Source organism: Ammospiza nelsoni, chromosome 3, assembly GCF_027579445.1.
Source record: "Ammospiza nelsoni isolate bAmmNel1 chromosome 3, bAmmNel1.pri, whole genome shotgun sequence".
In the NCBI taxonomy this organism is placed as follows: domain Eukaryota; kingdom Metazoa; phylum Chordata; class Aves; order Passeriformes; family Passerellidae; genus Ammospiza; species Ammospiza nelsoni.
The window spans coordinates 1,148,918-1,169,758 of record NC_080635.1 but is presented as its reverse complement, the minus strand read 5'-3'; the positions used below and the strand labels follow the sequence as shown (position 1 = coordinate 1,169,758).

The 20,841-nt window shown below is 41.1% G+C and overlaps 1 protein-coding gene across 5 annotated transcripts in view; it reads left to right on the top strand.

Annotated features, from left to right (window-relative positions):
- Window positions 1-20,841, top strand: part of PLCB4 (phospholipase C beta 4) — a 176,996-nt gene that overhangs the window by 7,701 nt on the left and 148,454 nt on the right. For 4 of the 5 annotated variants that reach the window (XM_059468217.1, XM_059468215.1, XM_059468216.1 and 1 more), the window contains exon 2: window positions 11,834-11,893. The gene's annotated coding sequence lies outside the window, so the exon portion shown is untranslated. Of the gene's footprint in view, window positions 1-11,833; window positions 11,894-16,348; window positions 16,401-20,841 lie in introns of those variants that run through there. The other variant, XM_059468218.1, reaches the window with a different exon arrangement.

Here is a 20,841-nt window from a genome sequence, read left to right as displayed (position 1 = left end):
CTGTGTGACTTGATACAAGAAAATGTCTTAAATTAGTCTTTGCATCAGGTAACAGAACTATTTGCACTGCTTTCATGGGAGTAATCCCATCTCCTCCCTGCAGAATGAGTGAAGAATGACGCCTTGGAGTAAGCATGTGGTACTTAACTGGGAGAGTTAATGAGTTGGTGTGGGGCTGGTGGGCTCTGTAAGCTGCAGGGATGCTTTGGTGGGTGGTTGTGGGGTTGTGTGCTTGGGGGAGAGAACCCCAGAGGCGCTCAGAGAGCACCCCCAGAGGCACTCTGTGAGCCCAGCTGCTGCGGTGGTCACAGAGCTGTCTGGATCCAGCCCGGAGTGAAGGTGCACAGAGCCTTGGAAGGACAGGAAAGGCCAACAGCAGCACCAGTCCTCTGCATGTTGCTTTTACCTCTCTAGAGAGCTGGGTGAGCATTGCTGCGGAGAAATGCTGGGTGTTGCTCCTGTGCCATGTTCCCATTCGCTGGGTGTGGAAGGGGTAAATCTCCAGCTCTGCTGGTCTGGTTGAGTTCTTGTGGAAGATTTCTTACTAGTGAAGTTTGTACTGTGGAGTTGTGGTCCCTGTGTGGATAGAAGAATCACAGCTTGCTTAGACCTTTATCTGGTAGTCTGAATCAAGCAAAAAAACTTCATATTCTCTGCTGCATCTTCATTTTCAGTGCTAAATCTTTGGATTGAAGTCTGAGAAAAAAGATGTTATGTTGGATTTCGGCTATGGTGACAGTCTACCAGTTGATTGATTTGGGGTTTTGGGGGACATTTTTTTTTGGAGTTTGTTTTTCCTTTTTTTTTTTTTTTTAAACTTAAAGAACATTGTTGTTCTTATTTGTAATGATTTTTTGTTTGTGTGTTTTGTGTGGATTCCTGTATGTTAGTTTCTTACAGCTTTCCTGTGATGAGCTAAAGCCTCTTGTTACCTAACTGCATTTCCAGATGTGGGGAAATCAAAAGTATACGTTTGCAGTAATTCTTTGCTATACAAACACGTGTTTATTTTGTAAATGCTTCTTGTATTTTAAAACACACAAGGTGAAAGCAATACTTTACAGGAGTAGCTGTGAATTGGCATGAAATCGCTTACTTCTGAAAAAAAAAGTGATCTTTATTGCTGGAGATTTTAAAATGAAGTCTGTGGCACTTCAATCTGCCAAGAAATGCGTGCTCTCATTTATATACCTTTGATTTAGTTATGCTCAGTTTATAAACAGTGCCTGGTAATCTTCCCTGATCTCATCCTGCTTTAGTTTTTAATTTACCCTTGGAAAGACACTGCTCACTTTAATCTGGAATAACCACCTCCCCTCCCCACAGTAGAACCAGTGAATAATAATATTGTGAAAACAAAGATCTAAGTGCAGCTCTCAGATATGTGACACGTTAAAAACATCAATTGAACTGATCTGAAATTATGTGGAAAAACATACAGGTAATTTTTCAGGTAATTTTGAATCATCAAATGACTGATTCCATGAGTGGTTTTCCATGAGTCAGGTGCTGAGCAATGTGGCGATACTTTGCGGCTTTTGAAAGCTGGAAAACAGTTTTTGATCCTCACAGGTGGAAATGGCAGAGGAAATTGCATTGCTGTGTTAAGAGTTACATTATTTGGTTTTAAGGAATTGGCTCCATCCCACTGTAGTTTAGTGTCAGGATGTTTGCTGGGTATTTTCATTCTTGCTTTTAAGTGCAATTGTTTTCTTTACAGAAGACAATAATACTGCAGGGTATTTTTTCCCTAGTCTTTTTTGGGGGTTAGGTTTTGAATTATTTAATTTTCACAGCATCAGTTAGGTTGGGAAAGGCCTCTGAAATCATTGAATCCAGTGTATGATCGAACATCACGTGGCACTGAGTGCCACGTCCAGGCTTTCCCTGAGCAGCTGCAGGGATGGTGAGCCCACTCCTCCCTGGAGAGCCAGTGCAGGGTCTGACCACCCTGAGCCTCCCCTGGAGCAGCCTGAGACCTGGTCCTGCCCCTGGTTTCCTGGAGAACAGGCCGACCCTCACCTGCCCACAGCCTCCTGCCAGGGACCTGGACTCCCTCAGCAAAGGGACACACCTAAAGGAGTAGCCTGAGCCTTCGGCAGCATTGCAATGCTCACGAACGCCTTCGTGAATAATCTGAAATTGGCACCAAAACTTGTGCTGCTTCACCTGGTTCACTGGAAACATCTGTGCAAGCATTTCTTCAAAAGTAATTATCAGAGTAAGGTGTCGGGTTTGTGTTTGTTTTTTGCTTTTCTTTGTAGGAGCTATAAAACTAGATATGTAAACACTTCAAAATTGTAGACTTATGGTATTTTTCAGGTGAGCTACACATCTTCCTTAAAAGGTGACTGCTAATTTAAATTATAACCACTTTTCTGGTGTTATTTCTTGATTTCATAAACCATTACCTGAAATCCTTCAGTTACTGAAAAGCCAACTTATAGTTTCGATTAAAAGTGCTTCTGTATACATGAATATCACATTAATTGCACAGATAAATTTCTGGCTGCCTTTCTTTTTGTAGAAGTTGATGAAAAGATAATGCTTCTCAGTTAATTTTAAATAATTTAAAGGAAGGCTTATTTAAATATGACTGAAAGTGGATTAATCCTTCCCTTCCTTCCATCTCTCCCTGCTATCATCACATCTTGGGTTTTAGAAATTAACGAATGTTGTCTAAAAGGCTGTGGCAGGGAATATTTTGCTTATCTCAGTGGTCTTCAGTCCAGCTGGTAATTAGCACTTCTCTTAGTGCCTGAGACATAATTTTAACAAGATTTGGCTCTTCCTTTTCAGCACTGTGTATTGACAGAGTGTGGGTGTTGCAAGCAAGTAACCTGAGTCCATTTGAGTCTTGCATCTCAAAATTCAATTCAAAATCATCCTGCCTCATCTCAGGGGCCTTTTGGATGGTTATGGAAATTTATCTGATCTCTCTTACTGTGATACTGTTGTGACTGGGTTTGTGCATCTGCAGTTTTATCAGGGATGATTCATAGGCCAAATGGAGCTTGTCCACTCAGTGCTTCATTCCTTTCCTCTTTCAAAGGGAAAATAATGGGAAAAAAGCTATTCTGTCTGATAGATAATAGCTTCTCTTTTATTGTTTGGCACTGTGTGGTTTTGTTTTCTTCTTTTTCTTAATCTTGAAATTTGACCTAACAAAAGAAAGGTAACGAGAATCCAAATAGTGTCAGGACTTGGCAGGGGGATTTGCCATGTATGAGGAAAAAACTGACCTGAGTACAGCACACTGCAAGTGCACAAACCCAGCCCTCCAGAGCTGGAGATTGATTACATCAGTCTGTAATTTTTGCAAGTGAAATAGTTAATTGGAGACCTTAATTTCAGACCTTTATTTGTTCCCCATGGTCTGCACATCTGATGGGGCTCCGTTTATCCTTCCAAAGCAAAGCCTACATCCACAAAGCGGGCTCAAGCCTTCTCATTTGTAGCAGATGTCAAAAGCATTCCCTTTTTAAGGATTGAGAGGTACTGGTGGAATTTTAGATGGCCACGTTGAGACTGATACAATTTCAAACGGATTTTTAGCTCAATTTCCGCCAGCAAGGAGTGGCAGTGAGGACACTTCTGATCCTGTAGGGGGAACAGTGATACTCCTGGCTTAGGACAGGTAACTTGTGACACAGGAGGAGAGGGGCCCAGACAGAAAGCTGCTTGTTGCTTGGTATTGTTTTGGTAATTCCACCACCCTGTCCCCCTTCCCTCTCCCCCTGTCTTTTGGGTATGGGCATAGCTGGTCACACTTTAAAAATTAAAATTCTTTGTTCTACAGGAAGACTTGGGTCAAATACAGTACGACACACCCCTCACCCACAGTGTTCTGATTAGGTATTTTTCAATATCTATCCTAAATGTCATGATAATGCCTGACAAGAAGGCTCACAGTCTTGTGAACCACGAGATCCAGAGCAGATTTCAGCAGTGCACATCAGAACAAGTGCATAGTTCAGCCCTGAAAGTATGAACCGAAGAAGTACAGCACAATGTAAATGTCAGCTGAGGAATGTGAGGTAGGTTTGGTATGATCCCTAAAGGATTCTTTGTTCGTGGCCTAAATTGCAAGGTTTCTGGGGCAGGGACGATCCTTGCATTATTTATTTTATGGCATTTATTCCAATGCATTCTTTGTTATTTTTTATGTAACCTGCTTGGTGCCCATTTGCTGATACCTCAGATGAGGGAATACACTGCAATATAGTGTTTTTAATTAGAATATATATACAGAGCTGATATATGCAGGTTAAAAAGAATTGGCATCCATGCTGTTCAGTCCAACGTGCTGAAGTACCTGAGGGTATAAAGCAGCTTACAGACTATTTCATCTCTTTATGTTCCAGTTGTTGAGACCTTTTTTAACATGGCAAGATGACTTCTCCAAAGCCTGCAGCCCATGTGTGTTAGCAACAGGGATCCTGGTAAATTGCTTCTTGACCTTGACTTGGAAATCAAAATGTAGCAATCAGGGACATGGCCATGCTCTGCCAGCCCAGCTCCCCGGGGTGCAGGGTAATGTATGGAGCAGGGCATTGCTTACACTGCTCACACTCACGTGCCACGCAGTCTTAGAGGCTATTATCTTTAATGCCTTTGTTATGCAACAGATGCAGTTTTGATTTGTAGCCCAGAAAGAGCAGAGTTTCAGGTTTAGAAGCACAGTCTGTTATAGGATATTTATCAAGCAGGCTTTTTGCATATGGACGTTGACAGCAGTCCTGCAGCAGAAATTACAATGTTCTTCTTGGTGTTGTTTCTAAGGTTGAGGATTCCCTGTGTAAATCTTTTAAGTTAGAACATAACTCAGGAACACCTTTTTTTTATTGCTTTGGCAATAAAAATGGTATGGGCATAGTCTGAATCAGCTAAGCTGGCTTAAAGCGACGCTCAAGTGACAACCATATATATGTATAGAAAGGAAATTTCTTCTGCAAAGAATCAAAGTAGCTGCAGACATCAGGCCCACCACTGAACATTTTAAAACTAATTTACATGGGTTGTGTCATTTCGGTTTCCTCCCTCTTTCTTTTGTTCTGTGAAAGGCAGCAAGCAGCACACCCTGAACAAGCTCAACTGCTCAGTTGGATGAGAAAAGAAATAGAAGGGGCTGGGCAGAAATTACAGTCTTACAAAGCACAGATCTAGAAAGATGTTTCAGCTATGCTAAAAATTATTTACACTTCGCAGTCTTGCAGTTCTCAGTGATCTAATAGTGGTTCTGGAATCTCTCTTTTAGGCGTTGTACATATTTGTTAAAAATGCTCCTTCACCCAAAGAATTTCTTGCACTGGAATAGGAGGAGCCTAGAGCTGAATACAGTTTTTGATATATAAGAAATAGAATAGAAGTGTGAAACATTTCCAGCTACATGTGTTTAAGATCAGCCTAAAAATTCAAGCTGCATGTTTTAATAATTTTTGATCAAGTGGAACTTCAAAGAATTTGACTTCCCTTTAAAGTGTAAATTTTTGCATTGGACAATATAGCACAAACCAGCACTGGCTGCCGTCAGATGAGATTTGCTTCAGTGCAGCTGGCAGCATCAGGCCCAGGATGTTTGCACAAGGAGGCTTTGTAAACCTCCTCTGCAGAGCTGCAATGCTTTGATCTGTTTACTGGACAAATCAAAATTAAACCGATGTCTCTTTTTTTCCCTCTTCTTTTTTTTTTTTTTTTTCCTTAGGAGAAACTAGCACTCAGGAAATCTGGCTGGCCATATCAGATTTTGCCCCAAGAAATTGCATTAGTTTCAAAAAGAGGCATTGTACTCCCAGCTTAATGTTTAAACTCAGTGTCAAAACGTTAGGGCAGAATAATGCACACCGATAATGCAAATGGTTTTCTTGGGTGGATTTCAACTGCTGTGCTGCTGTCTGGGAGAAGATGTTTACTTTCTTGCACTGCAATACCATGCCATTTCCATCACAGTCATGCCACTTGCAGCTAGCTGGTTGCAGCCAGGTTCAGCGATAAGAAATCAAAATTGTTTTCAAATGTATCTCTGTTTATTACAGTGTAACTTTTCCTTTACACTTCATATTATCCAGTGACTAAACATGTTTACTTTAAACGGCCTCCGTGTTCCAGGTGGGTAGAAGCAAAACAAAAGTGCATTTGAACCAGTTGTAATTAAATTTCTGCTCTGTACATTTTGTCAAGACAAGGAAAGCTGCTGGCATTTAAACCTTGCAATGCATTATGGAGTGACTGCCAGTCAGATCCTCCTATGGAATTAAATCAAATTGGAAAGCAGAGTGAGAAAGGCGAAGAGAGATTTGTGTGAATTAAATGACTGCGGCCTGTGGTTTGCCAGGCTCTCCTGCTTTTGTTGATGATGTCTGCTTATGTAAACTTCTTCCCACCACTTTCTTCTTGAACTTTGCAGCAAAGCAGTTTTGTGTGGTAAAACATCTGCTGGCATAAAAGTGGTTGTAAATAAAAAAGTCTTTACTGTGCAACCCAGTAGGAAGGAAAGAAAGGATGGAAGGGAGCGTTCTCTAGAAACACAGATGGCTTAAGTCATTAATAATCTTTTGTGAAATAATTTAAAAAATATGATTGCTAAAAATGGGACTGTATGAAGAAGCTGAGTGCATCTATTTGGTACATTTGGAAGAGTTTGCTGTTAAACTTTCCTGGAGGAACGAGCCCAAAGTGATCAAGAGTGATGGGACCAAGAGGTTTCCATAAAACAACGGGCCTGTTCCATGTTATTTTGTACTGTGCAAAATAATCTTGTATTATAGTATGGGATGTAATTATCTCAGTAAATATTCAGGGAGAAAAATAATGCTGCTTAATCCCTTTCTCTTGCTGTGCTGGAGGATTGGGATAGAAAAGCATAGATCACCACACGCAACGTTCGAGGTGCTGGCCTACATTTCAGAGCCAGGCTGGCAAGGAGCAGGCTCCCAGTTTCTGGAACACAGAGTACATCCCAAACAGAACTATTAGGCTGCAGAAGGATTTATGTGATGGTGCTGAGCTTTCCCTGGAGATATCAGATTTTATCTTGGTGATACAAAGTGCTGGCTTGCTGGCCTGAAAGGAGTATCCATCCTCTTCCCATCCTGTCACCTGCTGCACGTTCCCCAGGGCCTGCATTAGCTGCCCACTTTCATGTTGGAGTCCAGGCCTGTTCCTTCCTTTCAGTTCTCTTTGAATGTGGTGGGACACCTTTAAACTTTACTCTTGGTTGGAGTGCAGGTTTTTATGATAATAATTAATTTTGTTGGCCCAAGCTGAGTAAAAGCATTTACCCATAATTGGCCTGGATTCTTTGTAATGCTGTAAATGAAGTCTTGGATTGTTAATGCTTTCATCAGCAGTGAGTAATTTCATAGATTGAAAACCTTTTAAACTGCAGCATGATTATTTTGGTTCCAGAGAATTACTAGAGGCGACTAAAAATTGAGAATTCCACCAGGAAAAAAAAACCAACCAAACAAAACAAAAAACTTCCTTTAGCCATAGGTAAAATTCCCTCCAGGAGTTGTAGGATAGTATATAATCACATCCTAGACACCCTGAAATTCTCGGAGTCAAATTGCAGATTGTGTATTTTGGTGCTATTACATTTGCATACTGATTAGAGTTTGTAGTAACTGTTCTGTATTGCACAAATGCTGCTGTTGTTTATTGCTTGGCTTAAGTTATGTGGGATTTATCATATAACTCCTGCTCTGTACAAAAAGGTCTAAAAGATTCTATTATCTACACATCATTTTGGAGGGTGTACTTTATTATCAATTGACAGCTTCTCATGAAATGGAATCTCTGGGCTCCAAGTGCTTGACATCTCTGTGAAAAGAGTCTGCCTGTTTCAGGAGGGCAGTGCCCTGAGTCTTGCTCAGCAAACATCAAGGAGTGATTGTACCTTTCAGGTTAGCTATGTGCGCATTGACCCCGAGTCAGGAGCTCTCCTGAGTCAGGATTTCATGGCTGGAGGCAGATTTAGGGCTGATGGGGTGGGGTGTGTGTGGTACTGGTAGGAGGCTCTGTGCTCCCTTTGGTTAATAAGTTTCTGCCTCAGTGAAGCTGAATGCAGCAGCCCTTGATAGAATTCTGTGGTTTCTGAAAGCGATTCCCATCGTGGTATTCCTGTGACCATTAATTGTGTTTAACTGCGTGGTTACCTGCTTCTTTTGTCCTTTTTGGAGTCACACTGTCAAGTTTGTGTTTAGTGGGGATCAACAGCCATCTGTGCCTGCAGTCAGTGCCCTCCAGGTCAGAATCAGTGCAGGGAGGTGCAGAGCTGTGGGAGCTGAAGGTGCTGCTGATCCTGTGGGCGAGCACACGAAATGTTCCAGAAAGATATGCCAGAGGCTCAGATTATGTAATGCCTCGAGCAGGAAGCCACCGAATGGTGTGTGGAGCATGTCAGCAGCAACAGCCTGATGTCCCTGGCAAGGCTCCACGCCAGGAAGGAGCTGGGCTTTCTCAGCAGCCTCGCAGGAGAGGGAGGGATGTGCGCGAGGCCTGGGAGCAGCCTGGCCCGGGGAGGCAGGAGCTCACACCACATCCCCTGCCCCCAGGTGTGAGGATGACAGGCAATTCTTCGCATTTTCCTCCTGCCTTCTGTGTTTGCCTCTTCTTTTGCTTTGTTTTTTTTTTCCTTACTCCTAGATCCTGAAAAAAAATACGAAGAAAGAAATGACCTTTTCAGAGCTGTGCATCCAGATTAGGGATATACAGGCAATTCATGTCTGAAAAATGGTAACAGTTGTGTGTCTAAAATTAACTAATGAGCTATGGTCGAAGCTCCTTTCCGGTACAGAATGAGAGAAGGTTTGGTCGGTAATGATCATTTCAGTATATTGACAGACTAAAATTGTCATGTTTAAATTAAGTCTCTAATGGTCTTTTCTAAATTGGGTACTTGTACTTTGCTTTTAATTAGAAGGAGGCAAAAGGTCCTTATTGGAATTCTAAAGTTATACTCTGGGTAACTCAAGGAGGTGATTATCTGTAACCAAGTGTCCATCAATGGGAAGGTCTTGCAGAAGTGTGTATTTGTCAGGTCATTTTCTCTGAGCATTTCAGAGTGACAGGTGAAAAAGAACCTTGAATGATGGATCCCTCTGGATGAAAACTTGTTTTCTGCTTGAAATGAAAAAGAAAAGGAAAAAAATTCTGTTGACAAGCCCAGAGTCTTGATGAAGGTTGCCCATCCTTTTGAAGGGTCATTATGATTCAGCTGGGTCTTTTGCAAAAATAAGTCTTTTCCTTGGAGCTTATAAGGGGGTTAGGTTGTGAAGAGAGAGGAAACCATGGGGTGTATTTAAGGTGACAGGAAAGGCCAGGTGACAAGTGAAGAAACACGTTGTGCTTTACTGAACACCAGTGAAGAAATGTGTGTTGTGGCCAGAATGAACACTGGCCACATCAGAATTTGATTCCTCTACACCTGCCCTGGTGTTGTGAGGAACATCAAATTAAAGATCCTTTTCAAAAAAAAAAAAAAAAAAAAAAAAAGCAGGCATCGAGGTACTTAAGGCTTATTCATTTAATGTTTTTTTTTTCTTTTTCTTTGGAACACGAGGAAAATGAAAGTTGTGGGGTTTTTGTATTTTAGCCTTTAACCCAGCTGTGGAAGGGAGGGCAGAGCTGAGGCTGCAGCCACTGTCCATTCCTCCATCAGTTGTCCTGTTGCTGTGAATTACAAGCTGCACAGTGCTTCAGGGACTGAGGCTGCACTCTGGCTCCGAGTGCTTCCCTCAAAGAATTTACAGTCTCGCTGAAAGGGCCACTGGAGATTTTGGACACAAACAAGCTTCTGAAGAAATACTTAACTGGTGGAAAGACACAGAGAGAGATTTTTGGTATTTGCATAGCTAAAAAGAAACTGATTTTGTTCATTAAATTTATGAGATTGTACTCGTGTGTTTACATGGAACGTGAGAAATTTCAGGGCCCAGTGGCAGTTCTGCCCAGAAAGCTGTGGCTGATTAGCACCAGTGGGAAGCAGGTTGTGTTTCTGGAATGTGCATTAGGGCTGCTGGGATGCTCCTGGTTCCAGTGGAGCTGGCTGGATCCCACACTGATGTAACCCTGCTGAAATCTGACTGCAGGCTGCAGGGGAACAAAAAAGGCTGGGCTGTATCTCCTGCTGCACACTGACAGAGCAGTTTGTATGCTTGAAAATTATCTTGTCATGTCTTTGTTTCCCAGCACAGGCCTGCTTTGGACAGGGAGTTTATTTTAGCATGAAGCTGGCTCTAGTTGACCCAGGAGTTAGTGTAAGGATGCTTTTGTGTGAAGCTGCAAAGTCCTGGAGACCCAGAGATATCTTGTCATGTAATTAGGAGCTGCTGAGGGCAGGCTGAAAGTGCACCAGCAAAATGAAAGAGTTTGAGGCATTTAAAAAAATAATTTAAAAAAGACTTGAAATCACTGTGTAGTCTCTTACTAGAAGAGAATGCTGTCAATATTTAATGAGAACAAAGTACGTAGCCATCATCCTCTCAGCATTGCTATTTATGATTTGAAACAATTTCTTTTAATGGACGTTTTTGGCAACTTTGAGAGGATTCAACAGAGGAGGAAAGTATTCTCTTTAACTGCCCTCATTGCTGTAATTGTGATTGCTGTGGTTCTCAGTCCCTCTGGTCCCATACTCAGGGTGTTTTATGTGCCATGAGTTCTCAAAGCAGATGCTAGAGCCACAACATGCTCTGGCTTCCCTTGGCTGAGACCCTTGTTTTCTGCAATCTGTTTCTAATAGTGAGGTTTTTTTCTTCTTCTCATAAAACTTAAACCTCATAAAACTGAAGAGTATCAGGTCAAATTTAATTCTGTGTATGCACCTAGTGGATATTGAGATGTTCTCAACTTTAGGCTTCAATTTATTTTTTCTGTAAAGGAAGAAAGATTTAGCTTGATGGAAGACAGAAAAATACAGCTTCTGATCTAATGTGTAGGAGCTCTTGATAGAAATTAATTTGAAAAAGCAGCAGTCAATTTCATGTTATTTTCAATAATGCTGAAGACACTTGCTTTCTTTTAATAAAATACTGTCTCCTATAAAACATGGATTTCTAATGTGAATTTGGACTTGATTTTGTTTTTGAGCACTCTTTGGTCATTTTCATTCCTATTTGTGTAAACCTGCTGCTTTGCTTGCTGGAGGGCTGTTGTGCTCATGTCCAATTTAAGGTTTCACACCTAGGTCTTACAGAAGGAAATCACTGGGTTTGTGCATTTGGAAAAAAGAGGGGTGCAAAGGAGCAGCACCAAAGCACCCTGCCCACTTGTACTGCTCAGAGGTGCAGGAGTTGGTGTTGGGTGTCCCTGTGCTGCTCCTTCCCCTCCAAAGATGGGGAAAACAGAAGTGGATGCTTCCATCCTTCCAGAGTGTTGGCAAAAGCAATGCAGGAAATACATTCTAGCACTAACAACAATGGCATAAATTACTTTTTACCCAAAGCTGGGATGATAGAGAGACCTGATTGTATGTCTCAAAATAAAATACTTTCTTTCCCCTGCTCCTGACACACTGCTCCATCCTTAGTCTCCATTGTGTTGCTTTCTAGTTTTAAATGCTTGGAAGAATGGGTGCCATGTGTTCCTGTCACCTGCAGCTATGATGCTTCTGCTTCAATAACAGGAATTTCAAAATAAAATGAACTTCAAACGAAAACTCACTGAGCACTCAGTATTTGTTTGCTACTGTGTAAACATTCTGATCCATAAGGAGAAATTATTTCTGGGGGAAAAAGAAGGTCTTGAAGTAGTTTACTGAGATTTTATTAGGTAATTAAATATGAATATGCACAATTAAGGCTTTTATTTTTCTTTTTTTTTTTCTTTTAAGGGAAAGGAAGACATTTTCTACAATGTGAATTTCTACAGAACAATTTCTGATTTTCAAAAGGTATGCATTTTCTGTTCTTTTAGTATTTTAATTCTGTTTTGTACTAGATTATCTACTTCCTGTTTAAAATACAGTTTACCATTGCAATGCTGCACTGTCCACGTCAGTAGAATGAAAAATGTGTTCTGAAAAAGCAGTGGTTGGGGTTCATGAGAGGAGAGAAGTTATTAGAAATTTAGATCATAACTGCAAATTCAGAGGGTGCTGTGCTCTCCTGAAACCAGATATCCTGACATTAAGGAAGTGTGTATGTGTGAGGTTGATCAGACACAGGCAGATGAGGGTATTCACAGTTCTCAGAGGCCTTATCTTTTTGGAGTCTAACATCCTGGAAAGTTTGGATGAGTAGAAATTGCTCTTTGGTGTGCTCCCCCTCAGGCCCAATAAACTCCAGTGATAACCGCTCCTAAACAGCTGCAAAGTCAATTTAGGTTCTGGAGTCTGTGTTCCAGCAGATCCTTCTCACCTTGTGTTTGTGGAGAGCAAGGTTTTTACTTTCTTTTGGTACTCGGGGATGGGTCACTTGCATGCCAATTTATGTTCCCTTCCTAGTCTGAGTAGTTTCACCCATCCCATTGGCATAGAGGATTCTTACCCTATTGGCTTCTGCTGCCTGAAAACCACTTTTCCTCCAGAAGCACCAATCTGGCACAGAATTCCAATTACTTTAGCAATCCAGGCCTTGAGCAGGCTCAGAAACTTGTGACAAATGTTAGTTTCTGGCTAATCCTGACTGAGACCTCAAGCTCAGCTTAGATGAGTTCTTTGATTCCTGTTGTACTGCACAGGTGCAGAGCAGGGCACAGGCTTTGTGCATGAAAGTTTTGAAGTGATAATGATTAGGTGGTGCATTTGCTTTTTATTGTTCTTCTAAAACCACACCTAAATTCATGTGAGAGTTCTCCAATGTTGTCTGAAATTAAATCACGTGAGAAATCTCAGATGAGGATTCCAGTTGCTGATGGATCTGCTCTAAAGGGATCTTTAGTAAGAAAATGTAGGAGGATAGAATACAAGAAAACAAAGATAGTGCAGAAAGTAATCTCACCCCTAATGAGTTGCAGCTGGGCCAATTATCAAAGATTAGGAGCAGGCCTGACTTTAACAGGCCACAGGTGTAACCAATGAGAAGAGGAGTGCTATAAAGAGTGGGGTGGGGGGTGAGAAGGGAACTGGAGTCAGGTGGCTGCTGTGTGAAGGAGAAAGGGTCAGTGCTTGGAGGAGCTGCCCATGAGGAACACCAAGAAGGTATGGAACTTTTGTGATAAGGAGATAACAGCATAGCACCCCTGCAATAAGACCACAACAGGAAAATTTCATTGCAGAACAAGTCATTGACACCAAAGGATGTGGTTGTGGTGTTTATCTAGAATTGTAGAATTAGAAGTAACGGTACAAAGGTTGTAGGCAGTGCTCTACCTATCCTACCTTGGCATTAGTGGTTAAAACAGACTTGTTTTCCTTGCTTTTCACTCCTGGATTGTTGGTTTATCCTTGTAGTCTGTGCCACAAGCAGTTGGGAATCTGCTGCACTGTGACCTGGTGTTCTGTCACAGTTGGTTTGTTTATTTGTAACTGATAAAAATAATTCTTCTGTGGGCACAAGTACAGTTTAAAATAATTGAAAAAGAAAAAAAAAAAGCCTACATTGGCCAGAAATAGCTTTCTTGGAAAGTAGAAACTTCTGTAAATATCTTTGTAGAGCAATGGTCTGAAAATACAGATAGGGCTGACTTCTTATCCAGGTGCAGCAGTAGAAACCTGGTAAGAGACTTGGAATGAATACCCATTAATGGCAGAACTGTTGGTTCATTTGTTAAAAGTGATAAAGGAATAGTAGATGAATAAGTTTACCTGGAGTGTTGCATTTGATGCTTTCAAACTAAGAGTAAATATTACAGGGAAAAGCCCCTTTGGGGGCTTAGTTAGTGAAGGAAGGTAGAGGTGATGCTTTTTGTTTTCCACTGGATCCTCTTTTTAACCGTTTCAACACAACATGAAGAAGGACATGCCATAGGCTTTACACACCATCCTGACAGTCAAAGACCTCTAAAACTTTGAGAAAAAAGGAACAGCAGATTTCAAAGCTCCCAACTTTTTGCATCAAATGAATATGAGGAGAACTTGGCTCTATAACAAAACAAAAGTAGCCCCAGGCAGTCACAATTTGTACAGCCAGTTTTAGGGTCTGTGAACAGCATGCTGCAGTTAATATTGGTTGCACTGAGGATGCCTGGGAGAGGTTGTCTGGGTAGAAGCCTGTTAAAATATCATATTGTTAAAGATTAAATGGGGCCATTCTGTGCTATCCTGTGTTTCATTACAGTGTGATTCCAGGCAGTATTTCTTCAGGAGATGAAGTCAGGCAGTGCATCCTTAAAGGTTTATTGTGTTTACATAGTGGTGGGTGGGAGGACAGGCCTGTGCAAATGGGAGATGGTGCCTTTATCATAACACGTCATTTACCTGTAATCATGTTCCCCTTAGGGGAGCATTAGTCATGTTATTGAATAATCAGGAGCTGCAGGAACTTTGACCCCTCTCCTAGTCTGAAAGAGATTGAGCTGAAGAGAAAACTACCAAAGAAAATCCTTTAAATGAAAGGTGCTTTCCAACACTGTGGAAAGGAGAGAGGGCTGAATTCCTGTTCAAGTTTGTAGTGTGAAACTGGCCATGATGTTCATTAGGCATTCCTGATTGGAATAATAATTAAAACAGTTCCTTGCAGTTAGCTCATTGATTTTATTCATCAACACTTCACAGTTGATTTTTATGGAGGTGAAATAAGATCCCTGTGGTTTATTTACAGAATTTTAGACCTTTCATGTGAAGGACAGAGCCTGAATATTTGGCATGTGCACTTTTGATTAAATTACCTGTGCTCCTGTGGGTACTTGTGTGTCACTGTATCTCTGAGTTGAGGAGCTGCAGCATTCCTTGGCCACATATTGATGGAGTTCTCTCTGTGTAATCTGCCTGCTCCAATCACAGAAACATCTTGCACTTGTTTTTCTTGTGCCAGCGTGGAACTCTCACACCTACTGAGCATAATTTAGGATGAGTTTTAGTCCCAAACTATTTGCTGCCTGCTCCTTATAAGGGGCATGGTAACTGGTCCCAAATGGAAGTGACACTTTATAGGGGAGAGAATAAAGGAAAGCTGCCCTTCTTGTTAGAGACCAAAGCCATTTGCTCAGATTGCTATTGTCAAAATAATCCATGCCATGAATCCCCCAACTGTTCTCTTAATCAGGTCCATTGAATCCTACAGCCTATCTGATTTTTTTCCCTTGTTATCTCTGTTTTCTGGAAATTGAGTCCTTGTAGGCCTGAAAACTTATCTGCTGCTCATAAGCAACATGCATAGCTCACTAAGGTGGGTTATACTCTGAGTTTCCCTTCAGATGACCAATGTTTTCTTTATTATAAAGTTCTTATTCTTAGCGCATTTCTAGGTCAGGAATGCTTAAAATATCTTTGGTCATTAAAACTTGGAGTCAACAGTATAAAACCAAAATAGAGAGGCAAAAGAAAAATAAATGAAGCTTACTGCATCCAGATGAAGTATTGTTTTCCAAATATTCCCTGCTGCTTGTGATCATGTTGTTGTCTTTGTGCTTTCCTTTGGGAGACTGTTCTGTTTAATTACAGCAAAATCCAGCATTGTGCAGACACTTGTGTGAGAGAGGTGAGCGTGCAAGGACCGGAAAACCTATGTAGTGGCAAAGGTCTCAGCCTGAGCAAGATTGTGGTTTGGAGAGGAGGCAGAGCTCTGGGAGCTCAAAGCAAGTGATAACAAAAGCATACTGATAATTTGTGGCAGTGTGACTGTCTTGGTTGTCAGGGTCTCTGTAGTTTCCTGTGCATTTAAACTGACACTTGTGATAAAGAAAATAGAGGCTGGGAGTGAGAAAGGAGACTAATTTCTTGTCCCTGAATGCTTGTTCACACCAAAAGCCAGTGTGAGAGTGAATTAGGGACTGAGCTGGCCCAAAAGCACACCTGATACATAACATTCTAAAAGGTCATTTCTGAGCTGGAGGAGAGAAGGTTCCAGGCTACTGCCACCTTTCAATATTTAAGAAGGTCTTAAAGATGAAGACCAACTTTTTAGTAGGGTCTTGTGACAGGACAAATGGCTTTGAATTGAAACTGGGTATATTTAAGGAAGAAATTTTTTACAATGAGGATGGTGAAAAAACTGGAACAGGTTTCTCACTTAGATTGGGGGTGCCCCATCCCTGGAAACATTCAAGGTTAGGCTGGGCTGGACTCTGAGCAACCTGGTCTAGCTGAAGATGTCTCTGCTCATTGCAGGACTAGATGGCATTGAAAGGCTCTTTCCAACCAAAGCTATTCCATAAGTCTTGGATTTTTTTTTTTTTAATCTGAGTCAGTTTTCATTTTTTCTGCCAGAGCAAAAGCTAATGGTGAAAGAATGAGTGACTGGTGGACTTCTGGAGAGGATTCCAAAGTTTACCAGACTGCTGCTTCAGACTGGTCTGTGGTAGGTCTGTCTGAAACCTGAATCATCAGACATTCTAATGCAGGAAAAAGGAGAAAACAAATCTTGGCTCCTGTAAATTTTAGTTGTTTATGATAAGAGTTGTCTTAGGCTGAGAGAGGTTGTTTTCTTTGTCTGTATATTTCTCTAAGTGACTGCCTTGTAAAACTGTCCGGGAAGATTTATCTGCCATTCCCCAGGAAGGAAAGACTGTTTGCTCTTTTTTGCAAAGATTATATAAAGAACTAAGTCATAGCATTGTTTTATTGAAAGTTTCTATTTCATCAATGCCTGAAGCTAAACCTTCTTCTTTTAAAATGTGTGAAGTTCTGATTTTGAATCCAAAAGAGCAGAGTATGGGAAGAGCAGGTCAGAAACCAAGAGGCACAGAGTGGCACTGTGTACTGTTTGGCCTCAGTAAAACCTGGAGGAAGTGAGGTCCTTGCAAACCATTTTGTTCCATGCAGGTTCAGCTCTCTAACACGTACTGGGGCTCTTTATGGCTTCCCTTCTCCCCCTTCTTTTCTGTTTTCTGGGTGTTTCCTTAGTGCACTGTATTGGATCCAGGGGCAAACCAGAGCACAAGAGTCTGCTGCAGTTATCCAGAGGAGTGTGTGAAATGGAGGGAGTGGAGGAAGGAAACTCTTCCCTTTTGTGTTTTCTCAGCCTGCCCAAAGCTGGCATGACTCTGTGCCAGAGCTGGAGGGCAGAGACCTGAGTGACATTCCCGTGTTCCCAAGGGAAACCACTGCAGACACATTCCTGGGATTTCTGCCACTGGCTTCACCTGAGGCCAATTATGTGAGAAATGGAGAGTGAAAGAATTAGCAGGATGATCTGGAAAGTACGGGGAGAGCTGTGAGATAAAGGCAGCAAGGTAGCAAAAGTGGGAAATGTCATCATAAAACTGTCAGATACAGGAAATACCTACATGGTGGGAAAGAAGGAAAGAGGTCGTGCACAGCTGAGTTTGGACAAAATGTTTTATTCATTTCTGACTCTCTTGTCCTGTTGAAACTATCTGCCAAGACCTACTATTGATACAGCGAGATTACTGGCCTGTTGGATGCTCTCTTTTAAACTGATATGTCTCCTCCTGCCACATGAATAGTGCGTTCATCTTTAACCCTTACTGTTTTCTGGCAAAGCCAAAAAGGAAAATTACTAAATTATTGCCAAAAACTGCATTGTATTTTTAAAGGATTTTTCTTTTCTTCGAGTACTTTAAACTACTTTAAACCATAAAATTATGGAGGGAAAATTTCAGAGGGATGTTTGCTCTGACTGCTTTTGTGATCTCTGTAGAAGGATAGAATATAAGAAAATAGTGCAGAAAGTAATCTCACCCCTAATGAGTTGCAGCTGGGCCAATTATCAAAGATTAGGAGCAGGCCTGGCTTTAACAGGCCACAGGTGTAACCAATGAGAAGAGGAGTGCTATAAAGAGTGGGGTGGGTGGTGAGAAGGGAACTGGAGTCAGGTGGCTGCTGTGTGAAGGAGAAAGGGTCAGTGCTCTGAGGAGCTGCCCATGAGGAACACCAAGAAGGTATGGAACTCTTGTGATAAGGAGACAAGAGTATGGCAACAATATAGAGGAGCAGTATTTGGTTGAATGTAAAAAAAAAAACTGTAAAGAGATGCTAATCAAAGACAAAACTTCTCAGTATTGTCTGGCTTTCCCAGAGCTTGCTTTTGTTCTGCTGTTCGTATCTTATCAGTTGTAATTTTGCTCTTAAAAGGAGTATTGCAGTGGAGAGCAGGGAGTTTGTGTGTGTGTTATGGAGTCTGCCCACTGCAGCTGCTTACCCAAACTGATCCCTTTTGATCGCAGTACCTGTAGCAACTGCAGGCTGAGAAGGTGGCACGTGCTGTTCCACATCAGAATCATTTCTTGGAGGCAATGGAAATACCTGTGGCAAATTGAATGGACATTCAAAACTTCATTTATAATCGTGGTTATTATGATTTCCTCTTTCTCTGTGTACATATTTGGGATCTACTAAGTGTAAATTTTCCACGCTCGACAGGTTGCCTAAGCCAGAAAAGTAGGAAATAACTCCCCAAAGAACTACTGCCAGATCTCTGAGACACGTATTGAGCTGTTTGAGCTGAAACACAGTATGTAAGAGGTGCTGTGCCAAGTTTTGAAAGGTACAGTATGTGGAGTGATGAGACTGCTGTCTAGTTATTCCCTGTACCCAAAGGGTAGAGACAGACAAACAGGGAATGCCGTCTATTGCTTAACAACACATATGACACTTTTCAGTTATTTATATTTTAGCTGTTGTTTCTTCCCCTCAAAACTAGTGAGACTTGGTCAACATTGGAATGAAAAGTAGCAAGCAAATCTACTTGGATTTCATAGCTGCGCTTTTTCTCTGTGATCGATACCAGACTGAGAACTCGGATCAGAAACGTGGTCATTTGTAGTTAGCAAATGGGAGGACATCTCTGGGGCAGCTGTAGATGCTGCAGGTATTTCTTGTGCTGATGTATGAACTGCCTTTTCAGGATCTGCAGCTGCTCCTTTCTCGGGCATTTGTACATTTTTGTACATTTGGAGGACTTTGACTGTTTGTGCTGGGTGTTTTTGTAAATGACCTCACTTACACACATGTGACCCTCTGATATAATGAGGTATCCAGCTCCTGGTTGTGAACATTTGGCCATATAAGTCTCTGTCTACAAGTCTTTTGGGTCTGTCTGCCTGAAAAGCAGTAGGATTCCTTTTTTCTCTGCAGGGCTTTATGGTCTGCTTTTGTGTCAAGGATGTAGTAAGCAGCTAGCTAGATATTCTGAAAAATCTAAAAAATAAACTTCTGTGGTTTAAAATTATTTTACTTTCGGCCCATGTCTTAATGGAACAATTTGTTGCCTGGATTCTACAGGATCTTTTTTTCTCGTTGTGTTTAAACACAGTTGGTGAACTGGGAAGCTTACTCTTTTAAAATGTTAAGCAGTTTGAGGCAGTTTCCAGGTGCATATTTTGAAGGAAATCGGAGGCTTTCCTCTGCTCATCACTGATGTATCAGCATGGAGGCTCTTGTATTGTCACATGTAATGTGGAGTCAGTTTTTTCATTATTAGTACTCCTCTCCTCTGTGTTAATTTGCTGTGAAAGTGATGGTGTATTGGTGGGAGGGCAGTTGTCCTGTCCTCTGCCCAGTAAGTGTGTTCAGCAGCGTTGGCTTGGCTGTTCTTTCCCTGTCCCTTCTTTTCCTGGCAGTTCACAGGCAGGAGCTGGCAGAGGTGGCACAGGACAGCAGGTGACACTAGAGCAGGAGATGATGCCATTGAAGACACTGCCTGTAGTACTTGTGGCTGCAGCAGAAGGTGCTACAGTCAATATCCTAAACCCAAACCTAAGCTCTCTGACGGTTTACTGCTTATCTTTCCTCTCCCTTTTTTTGTTTTTCCTTTAAGAACTGTGTCCAGAACATGAGGTTTGTTTCCTTATCTTGAGTGTTTTTGTTAGCACTTGATGTGACTTGATATAAACAATGTGAATTCGAGTCAAGTGGTTAAATGTTAAAACAGCTTCCCACATGTGTTGGTTTACTGCCAGGGAAAGAAATACAGCAGAAATGCTGTATTTACCACTAATCAAACATCTGTTATTGTTGAAAGAATGATCTGACAAGGATAGAGCTGGACTAAAATGTACAGGTTGTATTTCATGGAAGGGAAAGCTTTATTAATATTTCAAGAATGGCTTTAATTAGTCTGACTGTTGGTAGGTGTGTTCATTTTCTCAATGTACATCTGATATAGCATTTTTCACCGACTTATAATTGGCAGTTTCCCATAGGAAATAATCATTATTGGTATTATAAAAGCACTTTGTATCTATCACATTTGGGAAATGAAAGTTTTGCAAAGGTCAGAATAAAGTGTGCCCCCAATTATGCTAATAACTCATACCACAAATGATCCACTAGAAGGTTTAATAGCTTGGTAGTCCTCTTTAGATTTTCTGAGAACAGGAAGAATTAATATTACATTTTGACACTTTACAGAAAGGTGAAAAAAGTAATCTTCCTTTGGAAGTTTGTACCTGAACTCTCTTAGTTGCTTGAAGATCCTTGTGGATTTGAGTTAGGATTTGTTGGGGTTTTTATTAAGAATTCTTTTGAAAAACATTTTGTTCCTCTTCACACTGAAGTCATTACATTTTTTTTTTAATGATCCCATGGTGGCATGGTATGTAGCATGTTTTGACATTTGGAGTTATCTGTAAGTTTTATTTGGAATTTGACAAAGTCTAATCGACTGATTTTTTTTGCTAGATTGCTGAAGTAATTTAAATTAATAACTTGGTATGAAGTACTGAAAGTTATTTAAAGACCTCTTCAAAATGAAAATTTTACTGCAAACTAAATTTTAATTTTCCTTTTCATCTGCCAAAAATAAAAAGAAAATCTGTAGTTTCCTTTGAGGGGTATTG